We start from the raw sequence: 12,646 nt of genomic DNA, 5'->3' as shown, positions 1-12,646 counted from the left end.
TAGCTACTGAAAAGGTGTGACACACTATTGTGAGTATCCTGGCCATACTAGGGCTGTCCTGCCTGCACTAAATGTGCTCCATCAGAGCCACTGAGCGCCAGAATATCCCCCTCCTGCCAGTGCCCTTTATAGCAGCTTTAGTGGGGCTGGAAACACCTTCCAACGGGTGGGACAGGGTGAAGAGAGTTGTTCTCTCACCCATCACCCTGGATGGTGTGCACCCATCAGCAGCTCTCTCCCCTGTGTCAGTGCTGGTGTCAGCAAAGGCAGGTTCTCCCCCAGCCTCAGGGTCTGGCAGCTCCTGGGGGCCCTGCCTGTCTGCAGCCTGGAGCAGGACAGGGATGGGGTGGGGTGGGGTGGGATGGGATGGGATGGGGGCCAGCATCCCGGACAAAAGAGCTAGATTATTCGGTACAAGCATACCCCCTGCCGACGAGCTGGAAAAACACAGCTCTCCGGACAACATACCCTCCCCCCGAAAAAAACCAACCAAACCCAAACCAGCTACAGCCATGGGATGGAACCGGGAGGGAGGGCCGGGGCAGCCCCGAGGTGAAGGCCGGCGGCTGAAGAGGGGCCGGGCACCGGCAAGGGGTGCACCCACAACACGAGTGAAACACCCGCCCACCCCGTCTCGCCAGGCCCGGCATTCACAAGTTTTTTCCTCGGGAGGTTCGCGGTTTCCAGTCTTTCCCACCCGGCCCCTCCGCGCAGCACCCGGGACCCCTCTGAGCCCCTCCAGCCCCGCAGGCAGGAGAACCCGGCGGGTCCGTGCCCGGGACATCCCGCTGCGCTGTTTTCTCCGATGTTTGCGGCTGGATTGCACTTTCCCCTCCGTTGTTTGCTTTTCTTTTTCTCCTTCTTCTTTTTTGTTTAATTCTGCTCCCCCCGCTGTGCGCTCCCCCCGCAGTGCCGCCCGCCCCGCCAATCCGGGCCCTGCGGGGCTGGGGGGCTCCGGCAGCGCCTTTAAAAGCGGAGCCCTTTGTGCGCCGGAGCCCGTCGGAGCCCGGCACCGGCAGCTGCCGGGGCCGGACCGGGTTGTGCCGTGCCGGGATGTGCCGTGCCATGCCGGGATGTACCGCGCTGTGCCGTGCCGCCGGCAGCCGCCGCCGCCGCCGGGAGGAGCCCTGGACCACGCTGCACCGTGCATCCCTCTCGGCAGGTATTTCATCCTTCTCCCCTGCACCCCAATAAACGTGCCCGGCTTACCCCGCTCGCCGTTTTGCCGGGGTTGATCGGCTTTTGCTATTTATTTACTTCCTTTTTTTTTTTTTTTTCTTCCCCCTTTTTTATTCCTTTCTATACCCGCCTTCCTTCTTCCCTCCCTCGCACCCGCTGGTTTGGGATGGTGGGGCTGAGGGTGTTGTGCTGGTGGCATTGGAGCAGGCTGAGGTGACAGGGCTGCTGAAGCCGGGGTGCTGCCCACTGGTGGATATGTCGGGGCTCGTTGGGGACAGCTCAGTGTCACTGCCGCTGAGGGTGGGGTGAGCACAGAGCGGCTCCGTGGAGTCTGTTCTAGTACGGTCTCTGGAGCGGGTAGGATCAGCACCACGGACTGCTGCTGCCCCACACTGAGTGCTCTGTGGGCACCTCCAGACTCTCTTCCCGGTGCCTATGGGCAGACCTTTCCCAAACCTTTCGGAATTTGACCCTAAACAGTCTTACAGCTCAGCTACCAGCTTTACGGGGACGCCAAACTGGCCTGGGATGTGATGTCTCTGCAGCTGCTTTGTCACCAAGTAGCAGCATGAGCAGTGGCCCCAGGCAGCAACTGCAGCCCGCTCTGTCCCCAGCCAGTCCTGCTGAGGTGGGAACTGCCTGCACCCCTCCAGCCCCCAGCTCAGCCCTGCCCCACCTCTGCATTTTGGCCAAAGCTCTGCTGCAGTCCCAAAGCTGTGCCGTGTCCTTGGAAGCAGAAATGTTCCCTTCTGGAGTGAGCAATGGTGGCTGGAGCTGGCTAACAGCATAACAGGCACTGGATCGGGGCTGTCATTTTCCGTCCTTATCCCTGGCTGCCTGGTCCCTGGGAGGTGATACACTGGTGGCTCAGGCTGGAGCTGGGAGACTGGGGAGTGGGAGAAGGTATGTGGTGGTTAGCTATCCCACCTGGGCTTGCTCTTTGCTCCTGGCTTGACAGGAGTGTTGGGAAAGCATCAGGCTTGACTGAGAAGCGGGAGGGGCCTCGACCTTTGCCCTGTGGGAAGTCACCCAGCGAACCGTTGGTGAACTTGGATGCCATCACGGCACTTCTGTGCCAAAGCCACCAGCCTTGCGGGAGCAGAGGATGGAGAAGACATTGGTCACACCACCCACAGAGCCATCGTTCCTCACCCCGTTGTTAGAGGGATGCTACTGCCCCGACTGCTGCCTGGAGCGTGACCCAGCCGCCACGCAGCACAAGCAAGCACTCCGGCTGGGCTTGCAGTCCTCCCGAGGCACTTGAGATGGGGACGAGCCCTGGCTGGAGACCAAGGGCGGGCACTCGCCAGCCCCACGTGCAGGGAGGGAGCCGTTGGTGAACTTGTTTGTATGAGCAAGAGCGAGAGCTGGGGCTGACCGCAGGAACCTGCGGCTGCCGCAGGGGGCCCGGCTGCTACAGGGGTCCCATTGGCCCCGGGGAACAGCTGAGGGACTGTTATGCAAATTTAGAGGAGCCAGGAAACCAGTCGGAGAGCGAAGGAGTCTTAATTTCTCCTCTGAGTCACCAGGGCTGACTTCCCTGGCTCCAAGATGCTGTGGTGGTCTCTGATGAGAGCCTTGGCCACGATCCTTCCAACATGGCATTGCTCTCTGGCACCTGAGCACTGGCTGGTCCTTCTCCCTGTATCTGGGCAGGGCTGGGCACTGAGTGTCCCCCTGTTCCCAGGCTTGTCCCCCAGGACTGGCACAGCCTAGTGGTCTCCACATTGGTTCTGCAACCTCTGTCAGCACAGCCAGGACCTTCGGCTGTTCTGGGAAGGGACTGGGAGCAATGTGTGGTGGTGACTAGGGGGGCTGGTGGTGGGACAGAGAAGGTGCAGTTTTGGGAAAGGACCAATACTGGCTGTTCTAAACTCAATCTCTGTTCCCAGGGTCCTTCCATGTATGGCTTCATAACAGCCTCCAGGGGCAGTGGGACTGCTGCAGGCCCCAGATGGAGGGGACTCCCCTTTGCCCTGGAAAAGTGGCACTGTGGCTGCAAGCATGAAATGTCTTAGGATGTGGCCCTGGTATGGTCTCCTGAAAGTCATCCTGGTATCTTCCTTTCGGCACATGCCTGGGGTACTGGGGGTTAGCAGTGGGTTTAGGGACACTGCCGTCCCCCAGAAGGATAGGGGCTGGTTCCCTCTGCTCTGTCCCCAGATAGTCCTCTTGCACACTGTCCTTTGTCACAGAGGATTATATCTTTGCCTGCCTGAGTGTGGCAGAGAAACACCACAGCCCCACATATCCCCCAGGTACCCTCACAGCCACACTCTGCCCTGCTCTTTGCACCCTGGTGACCCAAGCAGTGGGCACAGGCAGTGGCTGTCCCCTGGGAATCAGGTGCTGTGGACCCTGTGATTTCACATGCCATGGCCGGGCTGGAGGCAGCAGCCTCCTGTCAGATACAAAAGGAGGAATGTGTGTGTGTGTGAGCAAGAGAGGCCAGTTCCTGTGGCAAAGCACACCCAAGCTTCTGCCACTTCCTCACTCCACAGGAGGGACACGGGGAGTGACAGCTCTGGGTGACAGCCACCACCAAGCACAGCAGTGTGGCCAGCTCGGCAGCATGCCTCCTTCCTGCAGACCAAGCCATAGGTGAGTGGGATGTCACCTGCCTAATAGAGAGGAGCAGAGCCCAGTCATCAGAGCAGTCTCTAGTATGGTGGGAGGGGACAAGCCTGGCCATGGCATGTGAAATCACAGGGTCCACAGCACCTGATTCCCCATCACCACACTCTGCCCCAGTGCCTGCTGGAAGTGCCCTGACAGGCGGATTTCCTCTGGCACAAGCGAAGAACCAGGGGTTAAATGTCCTTGTGCCAGGAAGATGAGAATCCCAGCAGGATGGGATGTGCACAGCCCCCCAAACTGTTCTCTGCAGGAGAGATGCCCTGTAATGATCCTGAAAGCACCTTTGGGTGACAGAGGCCAGGTGTCTGTGACACAGACTGGCAAAACATTGCTCCAGTGGGACACGGTGACTGTTTTTACTCCTCCGGTATGGTGCAAAGGCTGATCCCCTCTGCCACTCTCTGGGCCCTGACTCCTGGTGCTGTCATTTGTCCCTGTGCCCTCCTTCCCAGCTGCCTTCCCGTGCTGCAGGGAGGAAGAGCACAGCTGAAAATACACCTCCTGTTTCCCCCTTCCTGCCTCTTTGCTTCCTCCCCTCCTGGCTTTGCCTTTCAGTGCAGCTTCCCAAGAAAACAAAGGTCACGCCGTCACACTTTGCCTAAATACACATACACAAACATGTACACAAAAACACACACATGTGAGTGTGCCTGGTGTCCTTCCAATAAACTTTGACCACATTTCCATCCCTGTGGACAGAGGGGCGGCAACCTGCAAACATGCTGAGGTCAACGGGGCTGGCAAAAATGTGCAGCTGGGGGAGGGAGAGAGAGGCTTTCCCTTCCTTAGCACAGAGGCAGGCTGCTCCACAGCTCAACCCCTTACTAGACGGGAGAAGCCACACATGGTGCACCCAGCACACCCCTCCTGCAGGAAGAGCTTTGATCTGGGTTCACACCTGAGCTGTGCTGCTGGGGGAGCTCCCTGGGGACACAAGGCATGACTGTCAGTCCCCTCACCTGGACGAGCTCTGACAGGCTCATCCCACAGCCGTGGGGTTCTGAGTGCTGTGCCTATGCCACAGCCTGGCCCTTGAACCCCTGACAGTCACAGCCTGTACTCCACACACCCAGAGAAGCCAAGTTCCACAACACAAAGGCAGCAAAGTGGCATCAAATGTGCTCATCCCACAGCTCCCCACTGCGTTTTCCTGCCAAAAAAGCCACAACTGCCAAAACTCCCTGCAGAACCCACCCATCAGTATTTAGGTTGAGAACACAGGGGTTGCGGTGACTTATCGGACATAGTTTTCCAGAAACTTCCCCTCTGGCTTTGGTGTTATCACTGTTTCCATGCTCTCTCAGTAGTGGAGTTCCTGGGGCTATGGGGACTCCAGCCTGTATTGCTGGAGCTACCCACGGGCTGGGGACAATGAGTGGGTAGCTCACAATGTCCCATGGGATGCTCTTCCTTCACTTTGTTCAGTCTAAAATTTAGTGTAATTATTAAAATACACTTTGGGAGGAGCTTCAAGTTGAACAGGCCAAGGACAAAACCTTCCCAGACTCTCTGGCAGTGGTGAGTCTGGGGACTCAAAGCACCTTCACTGCTTGGTGAAAGTGTGACTCCTGGACACGGCTTGGACCTTTCTGTCCCCAGGATGCAGGCAGTGCTCTAGGCGGGGCACAGAGGCACTCGATGGGGGTCAAGCTCACCTTCCTGGGATGTGACTCCTCTGGGGCAGTGGTGTCCACTCCTGGGCAAGCAAGGGCTGCCGGGCACCGGGGGACAGTCCCCCCAAACATGCCGTTCCACGGTGCAGGCGTGCTGCCCGCAGCAGCCATCCAGCAGGAGCCAGCCATCCCTCCGCCCTTCCCTACTGTCACTCGGGCTCCAAATGGGGTTTTATTGCATCCTGTTTTGCAAAGCAGCAAGGACGGGCCCCTGGCAGTGCTCTGACAGGTCGTGTCCCCCCAGTGCCGGCAGGGCGGGGGGTGGGTGCAGCTCTGCCCGCTCCCAGCTTTGGCCGCTGGCCGTTAACGCTGGGGTTTTTATGCTCTGTATCACCAGGACGTGGTTTATTCCCAGGAAGGAAGCCAGGCAAAAGCACGCTATTAAAATGCTCCGATGGCCTTTGCAACGGGAAGCCCTCGGGCTTTGCCAAGCAGATGCCTCAAATTAGGGTGGGGGGATGCAAGGAACGGCCTTTGAACGCCAGGAGGCTGCCCCAGTGCCCCACATCGCCTCCCTCCCCACTCGCCCACCCTGGGGGGGGGGGGGGGGTGTCCCCTGGGCTGAGCACAGGCGAGCAGTGGCGGAGGCAGGAGGGCCAGGGTGAGTTATCTCTGTGCCGGGGGGCTGGGGGCGGGCGCTGCGCTGGCACCCAGCCCGGCGGCGATTACTCCAGCGGCAATTACTCCAGCGACACCGTGCGCAGCGATGATGCCACGCTGCAGGAATGGCAGGGGTGGCTCGCCTCTGTTCCTGGGGCTCCCGCGAGCCGCCAGCCTGGCACTGGGCTCGTTCAGCCGTGCCCTGAGTCCGGTTCTGCCAGCCCTCGTGGGGGGTCCCGAATCTTCCCGGCTGTGCACCCCAGGATGTGCTGCTCTGGATGTTTCCCCTCCCGGCTGCGGGCAGGGAACTTCTGCCTTACAGTAAGCGTGGGGACATTCCTGTGACCTGGTGCCCTGGTCCCCTGCATGCTTTGTGCTGGTGAGCAGGATTCGAGCTCGCATTTCCACCACACACTGCATTCCTGGTCTTCGCGGTCACAGAGGGAAGCCTGAAGGTGAAAAGGAGTCTCTTGCCTATCCCTCTCCCGAGGGACTGTGGGCAGCTATGATGGTGGGACACGGTGTGGCACTTTCCAGCCTCTCCTCAACCAGAATTCACTTGTCTTTCTCCAACTATAATATTTATTTCCCTCTGAAAAGTATCACTCCTGCCATTGTCCTGTGTTGTGATACCCAGGCAGCAGAACACAGTTCCTGCCACGCTGTGACAGCTGTTTCTTCCCATTGCCCTCACTCTGTCTTGCCTCCCAGTTGCCCTAGGCTCCCAGTTGCCCCGGTGGATACTGGAACTGAAGCTTTTGGTGACCTTCCCTCCCTCACAGCCCAGGGCGCTGGCTTGGACTCCCAAATTTGGGATGCTCACACATCTCTGTCACTTGCTGTTTTTCTTCTCCAGCCTTGGCTCTGGGTCAGGGTTTGCTGTTGCTCTGTTTCACAGAAGGACCCTCAAGACCCAGCACTCGTCTAGCACTCAAGATTCCCCCTCCCAATCATATTTCTCTCCTTGCAGACCCCCTTTAGCTCTGCTGCCTGTGCCTGCTGACCATCCCATGGGATTTCCACATGGGGACAGCCACCTGCCACCCAGTCTGCTCCTGCTGCAGCATACAGGGAGCTCCCACTGCCCTCAAGAGACCTTGTCTGGGGCCTGATGGGTATTAATCCATGCTCAACAGGCCACTGGATGAACAGGCCAGCTGGTACTTGAGGGGTGGAGGGACATGAGAGTAGCAAAGAGGGAGCTGCTCCTGGACAGATCCAAACCAGGGACAGAGATGCAGGGAGAGCTGAAGCCTGTATTGCAGCAGGTAGATGCACTGGAGAGCAGCTGGTGAGGGGGGAAGGTGACCCTGGTCCCCAGGGCCACCACCTGACCGTGTGCTGGGGGCTGTGTCTCTGCTGTGCTCGCAGGCGCTGCTGCAGGAGGCTGGCATGCAGCACCCGCCCAGACCCAGGGCATGGGCAGGCCAGCAGGTTCATTGCCATGCTCAACTCCTTCGCAGGGAGGGGATGGAGAACAGAACTGAATATTTAATGCCGACAAAGTGCCTTGATGCTGGTGGCTGGAAGGCGCCAGGGAGGGATGGGAGCCGTGATCAGAGTACTGCTCACTGTGCACAGCTCATGCAGGGCGGGGTGGCACCAGAGCACTGCCATGTCCTCTGTCCTGCTGTTTTGTACCCTCAGCTGATGAAGGTGGATTTATAGGTTGACAGCCTTGATACGCATCCAGCAAGGGCAACATGGGGTAGAGTAGTGGGACACAACAGGGGCTGGGGGCTCATGCATGCAAAAGTGGGGGCTGTGAGGCTGAGGATGGCACCAGGCACTGGTCCCAGCCTGTTTGCAGGTGAGCTGTGCCCTGCACTGCTGCTTGGATTGGTTTCTCCTTGGAAGGATATGGGGTGGGGGTGGGCTATACAAGCCCTATGCAAGGGGAGATGTTTTGGTTGCACCCAGCTCAAAGAATGAGTGGTGCCCAAAGCCAGGGTGAGCTGGGAACAATTGGTGTGTAGTGGGAAGTAGAAGAGACAGGGCTGTCATTGCCAGGACAAGATAAACCTGAAAGAGGGGACAGAATAAAAACCAGGTGGAACACAAGGGAAGGAGTCAGGAATGCCATGGGCTTCAGAGGACAGGATGAGGCCTTGCATGGCAAAGAGGGCTGGGCAGGGCCAGGGAGCAGCATCCCAGCTGCCTCCTGCATTCCCAGAACACATGCCTTCCGGTGCCACTATTCCCTCCATTTCTCCTCCCTGGGGCACCTGGGACCATACTCATGGGCACAGGGGGAAGGACAGGGCAGCGGGGACCCCAGGCTCTCCTCCCAGCCCTGGTGTTGGTTTCAGTGTGACCAGTAGTGACTGGGGCATGGCTGGGACAGAACTATTGGGGAGAGGAAGTAGAGCAGCACCACTCTGTCTGGGGACTCTGCTGCTAATTCCCATGGGGGTCCAGTCCAGCCTGCCTGTGGACCAGGGCTGTGCCCCCTGCCATGCACCACAGACCCCTCTGGTTGCCCCCAGACTCGCCCCTGTGCCCTCACACCAAGGGGAGAAACAGGGGACACAGCCTGGATGTACAACATGGGTGCCAGATGTGTGTGGCCCCACATGCACACTCACCCCCCCCCCGAGCCACACATAGGCTCCTACATACGCCCCAGTGCTGATGTGCACACGTGTGCACACCTGCACACACTCTTGCTGTCACACCCCCACAGCCTGGCACACTCAGAGTGCCACGTGTGCAGAGACACACCTGCACTGTCACACCCGAGCACACGGCCACCTGTGCCAGCTGTGGTGTCATCACGCACCCACACGTGCCATGTGCTCTCCCGTGTGTCCCACCCATCGCATGTTCACTCATGTGCATACGTGGTCACACGGGCGCACACACAGCCCCTCTCCGAGCCTCCCTGCCACCACCAGGTACCGTGGGCACCACTGTGGGCCGGCTGAGCCCCGGGGCACGGCAGGTGCTGCTTCTACCGGGCTGAGACCGCCACAAACTCATCACACGTGGATTCGGGATGGGTCTGAAATGACGCCCCTCGTCAGACTCTGCCCGGGCATAGCGGGGGATGCCCGTGGGGCGGGGGGACCGGGGAACACGCGTGCCCGGCCGTGGGCAGGGGCGGACGGGGGCTCTTTGTTCCTGCCTCCGCCGGTCCTCCATGATGTGGAAAGGGCGCGGGTGAGGCCAGCGCTGCGAAATGGCGGCCGGGGAGGCGGGATCGGGGGAGGAGGAGGAGGAGGGGGAAGGGGAAGGCCGGGCGCCCTCCCCGCGCTCGGCGCCGCGCACACAAAAGGCTGCAGGGAAAACACGGAGGGCAGCGGGGGGTGCGGAGTGGCCTCGCCGGGACCTCCTGCCCGCCCCTGCCCTCACTCTCTGTGTGACTCGCCACCCGCACGCACTCGGCAGGTCCCCGTGTCCCGCACCGCGTCCCTGTGCCTTGCACCGCATCCCCGTGCTCCGCACCGCGTCCTCATATCCCGCACCGCATCCCCATGCTCAGGATCGCATCCCCGTGTCCCGTACTGCATCCCCGTGTCCCGCACCGCATCTCCTTGTCCCGTGCCGCATCCCCGTTCCCGCGGGCCCGTTCCAGTTTGGGGGGAGAGTCGGGGGTGCGCCCCCAGAGCCGGCGCGTGGGGACGGCTCAGTTCTGCTCAGCACAGCCCAGCCCAGCTCACGGCACAGCCGGGCTCAGCCGTCCACAGGGTACCGCCGGTACCGGGACTACCGGCCGTGCGTGGCCCGGTATCTGCTGGGCAGAGCCGTGCTGCGGCGGGCGGGAACACGCGGTGAGTCCGGACACAGGGCGGTTTTGTGCCGGGCTCTTTGTGTGAAGGGGTGACACGGCCAGACGCTGGCACTCCACGGCTAGTGCCTCCCGGGCAGCGACAGCCTTTCGCATGTCGGGAGGACGCGTGGCACCGCTCCGCCCGGTCCCTTTGCCCCTGGGCATGGGGCCACTCCTAGGGCAGAGGCAGGCGGTAGGGACGGGACCCGCCGGGGTTCCCCAGCAGGTCTGGGCTCCTCGGCAGGTAGAGCCGGTTTGGAGGAGCTGCAGGGCCGGGGAGGCTCCCGAGCATCCCTCCCGGCCCGATGGCAGCTCCCCGGGGCACACAGCACCCACAGGCAACTGGTGGGGAGCCTGGGAGTGACTCGTGCACATGGGGAAGAGGGGCAGGGGGTGTGCGGGCAGAAGCCCAAAGAGCTGGGAGAGGGATGCACCAGAAATTGCGGGTCCCCCCTCTTTAATCTTCCCTCTCTGCCGCGCCTGCGTGTGGTGAGTTTGTTCAGGTCTCAGCCCCATGAAGTGAGGATGGGGACACGCTGCAGCCTCCACCCGACGCCTGAAGGTGTGAGTCGAGCATCTCCCATTCTGGGCAGGTTTATGGTCGCTGCAGGGGGGCCATTGACAAGCAAAAATGTATGGACACAATAGGGGAGGAGGGAACTGCCCACCCACCTAAATCATACACAGACCCTGCAGCTTCCCCGAGCTGTGCCTGCTTCCCTGCCACCAGCCCATCCCCTGCAGCAAAGCCCCCTCCTCCAGTGCCACCAAGGTGCTGATCCACCTCCTTGGTGTTCTCCAAAGAAGTGTTGGCACAGGCAGGTGTCACCATGGCTGTCACTCTCCCCTGGCTATGGTGGGGGGCTCTGCCTGGCACAGAAGGCGGTGTCCCACCATGAACCACCTCCCCCCTCCCCATGTCCCCGCGCAGGGAGCAGGTTTGTGTCCCCAAAAGGTGACACGGAGGCAGGGCACCATCTGGTGGTGCCTGGGCACAGCACACGCCAGCCCACATGCGTGCTGCCCACCCACAGGCGCTCCCAGCGAGGCCCCATGCGCTGTGCACACACGTGTGTGCATCCCACTCCCCAGAACTCGCGTGTGTGCGCGCACACGTGCACAGGGCACACGCACCTGCACAGGGCACACACACAGGTATGCACGACCCCACGTGCTAAGGCACACCTCCGTGTTTGCACAGGTGAGCACCCACGCATGGCTGCAGGCTCTCACAGGTGGATGCCCAGGTGAGCCCACGCGTGCTCGCACAGCCATGGGGGACACCTGTGCCATGCATGTGCCACGTCTGAAGGCGCACACACAGGTAGGTGATGTGTGAGCATGCAGGTGAGTGGTGCTGTGCTCTCTGAGTTTCAGCCGGGCAGGTAGCGCTGAGAAGGTCAGCACAGAGGTATGTCTGCTGGATTCCCTGCTCTTCTGGGGTAGCTGAGCTGGACTGGCTTTTATTGCTAGCACAGATCCCCCTCCTTGAGTCTGGGGAGTCATTTTCAGCTCTGTCCCAAATTCTCTGGGAGGACCTTGGGCCTGTGAACCCTTCCCACTTGTCCAGGGCATAGGTTGAGGTGACCACAGGCGTGAGACATTGTGGTCTATGGGGAGCGAGGACAGGGCACTTCCTGGGGCTCTGAAGCCCGCCAAGGGCTGCTCTCCAAGGGGTGTGTACGGCTGCAGAGGTTTTGGCCGCCAGCCTGGCTCGCACAGCTGGAGAGGGAAGAGCTAAATTTAAAGGTGTCGGGGGGGTGGGCTGAGTGAGGCTGGCTGGCGCGGGGCTTCTCCCTGGCCGTCTGCACGGGAGGCACGGGAATGTTTTCAGCCGCCACACCCTTTCTTTCACTGGGGAGGTAGAGGCCTGACAGGTTTCATCTACGGGAAATGAGGGTGAGGACTGAGCTTGAGCAGTGCCATGTGCTCCAGCGGGGACATCCCTGCCCCAGCACAGCCCTGACCTGTTCAGTGCAAGCACCCGCAGACCCCCACACTATCTAGCAGCTGTACTGCTCACACCCAGCCAGACACATGTGCGCTCGCACAGCTGGACACACGCACACATCTGGACACACTGACACCCCCCAGACCCATTCACGTGGGGCCAGCCACCCCCACATGTACCCTGCAGCCCTGATCCTTCATCCCCCCACCATTTTGGGGTAATAAAAGTCCTATTTGAGGGTGTTTACAACTTTTATTTAAAAATCCCTTTCCCAGATAATTTTCAGGGCTCTAAGCCAGGCACAAGGTGCATGTGTGAGCCTCTTGCAGGAAGCATGGAGAGTTAAGAAAACCCACAGCAGGAAAGTAGGGGCTCCATCAAGCCCTGAAAAGTGCTTTTGACTGCACTGGTCCCCAGAGTCAATGAGAGCACTCAAACTTTGGGGAGCAGGGAGGCATCGAGCCAGTGGGGTGCCCATGATGCCACCCTAGCACCTGCAGTTACTTAGGCAGCTACATGGGTGCTCCCACCCCCCAGCCACCAGACTCAAGACCCGGCAGGCGCCAAGCAGACTTGGGAGTTTGCTAAAATGAAAATAGAAAAAAAGCCTGGGACATCATCCAAAACTGCTGAGTGTTAATTAATTCGTCCCTGTGATGTGATCTGCCCTCAGCCCCAGAACATCCTAACATAGTCACAGCCGTGGCCGCCCACCCAGCCTCCCTGCTGGCCATGGCCTTATTTTAGGGAAGAGGTGGTGCAGCTGCTCTCCCAGCCCTTGAACACCCATGGGTGCTGAGGGCCTTGAGATGTGGGTCGTGGAAGGAGGGCAGCCAG

At 60.3% G+C, this 12,646-nt stretch overlaps 1 long non-coding RNA gene across 1 annotated transcript; it reads left to right on the top strand.

Moving 5' to 3' along the window:
• Positions 1–360: 360 nt before the first annotated feature.
• Positions 361–4,328, top strand: LOC148222680 (uncharacterized). Its single transcript, XR_015805593.1, has 2 exons — positions 361–3,209; positions 3,681–4,328. It is a non-coding gene; the product is annotated as an uncharacterized LOC148222680 (long non-coding RNA).
• Positions 4,329–12,646: the final 8,318 nt, after the last annotated feature.

This window comes from Sturnus vulgaris, chromosome 10 (assembly GCF_052056855.1).
Source record: "Sturnus vulgaris isolate bStuVul1 chromosome 10, bStuVul1.hap1, whole genome shotgun sequence".
Taxonomy (NCBI): domain Eukaryota; kingdom Metazoa; phylum Chordata; class Aves; order Passeriformes; family Sturnidae; genus Sturnus; species Sturnus vulgaris.
This window is presented reverse-complemented; position numbering and strand designations above follow the sequence as displayed.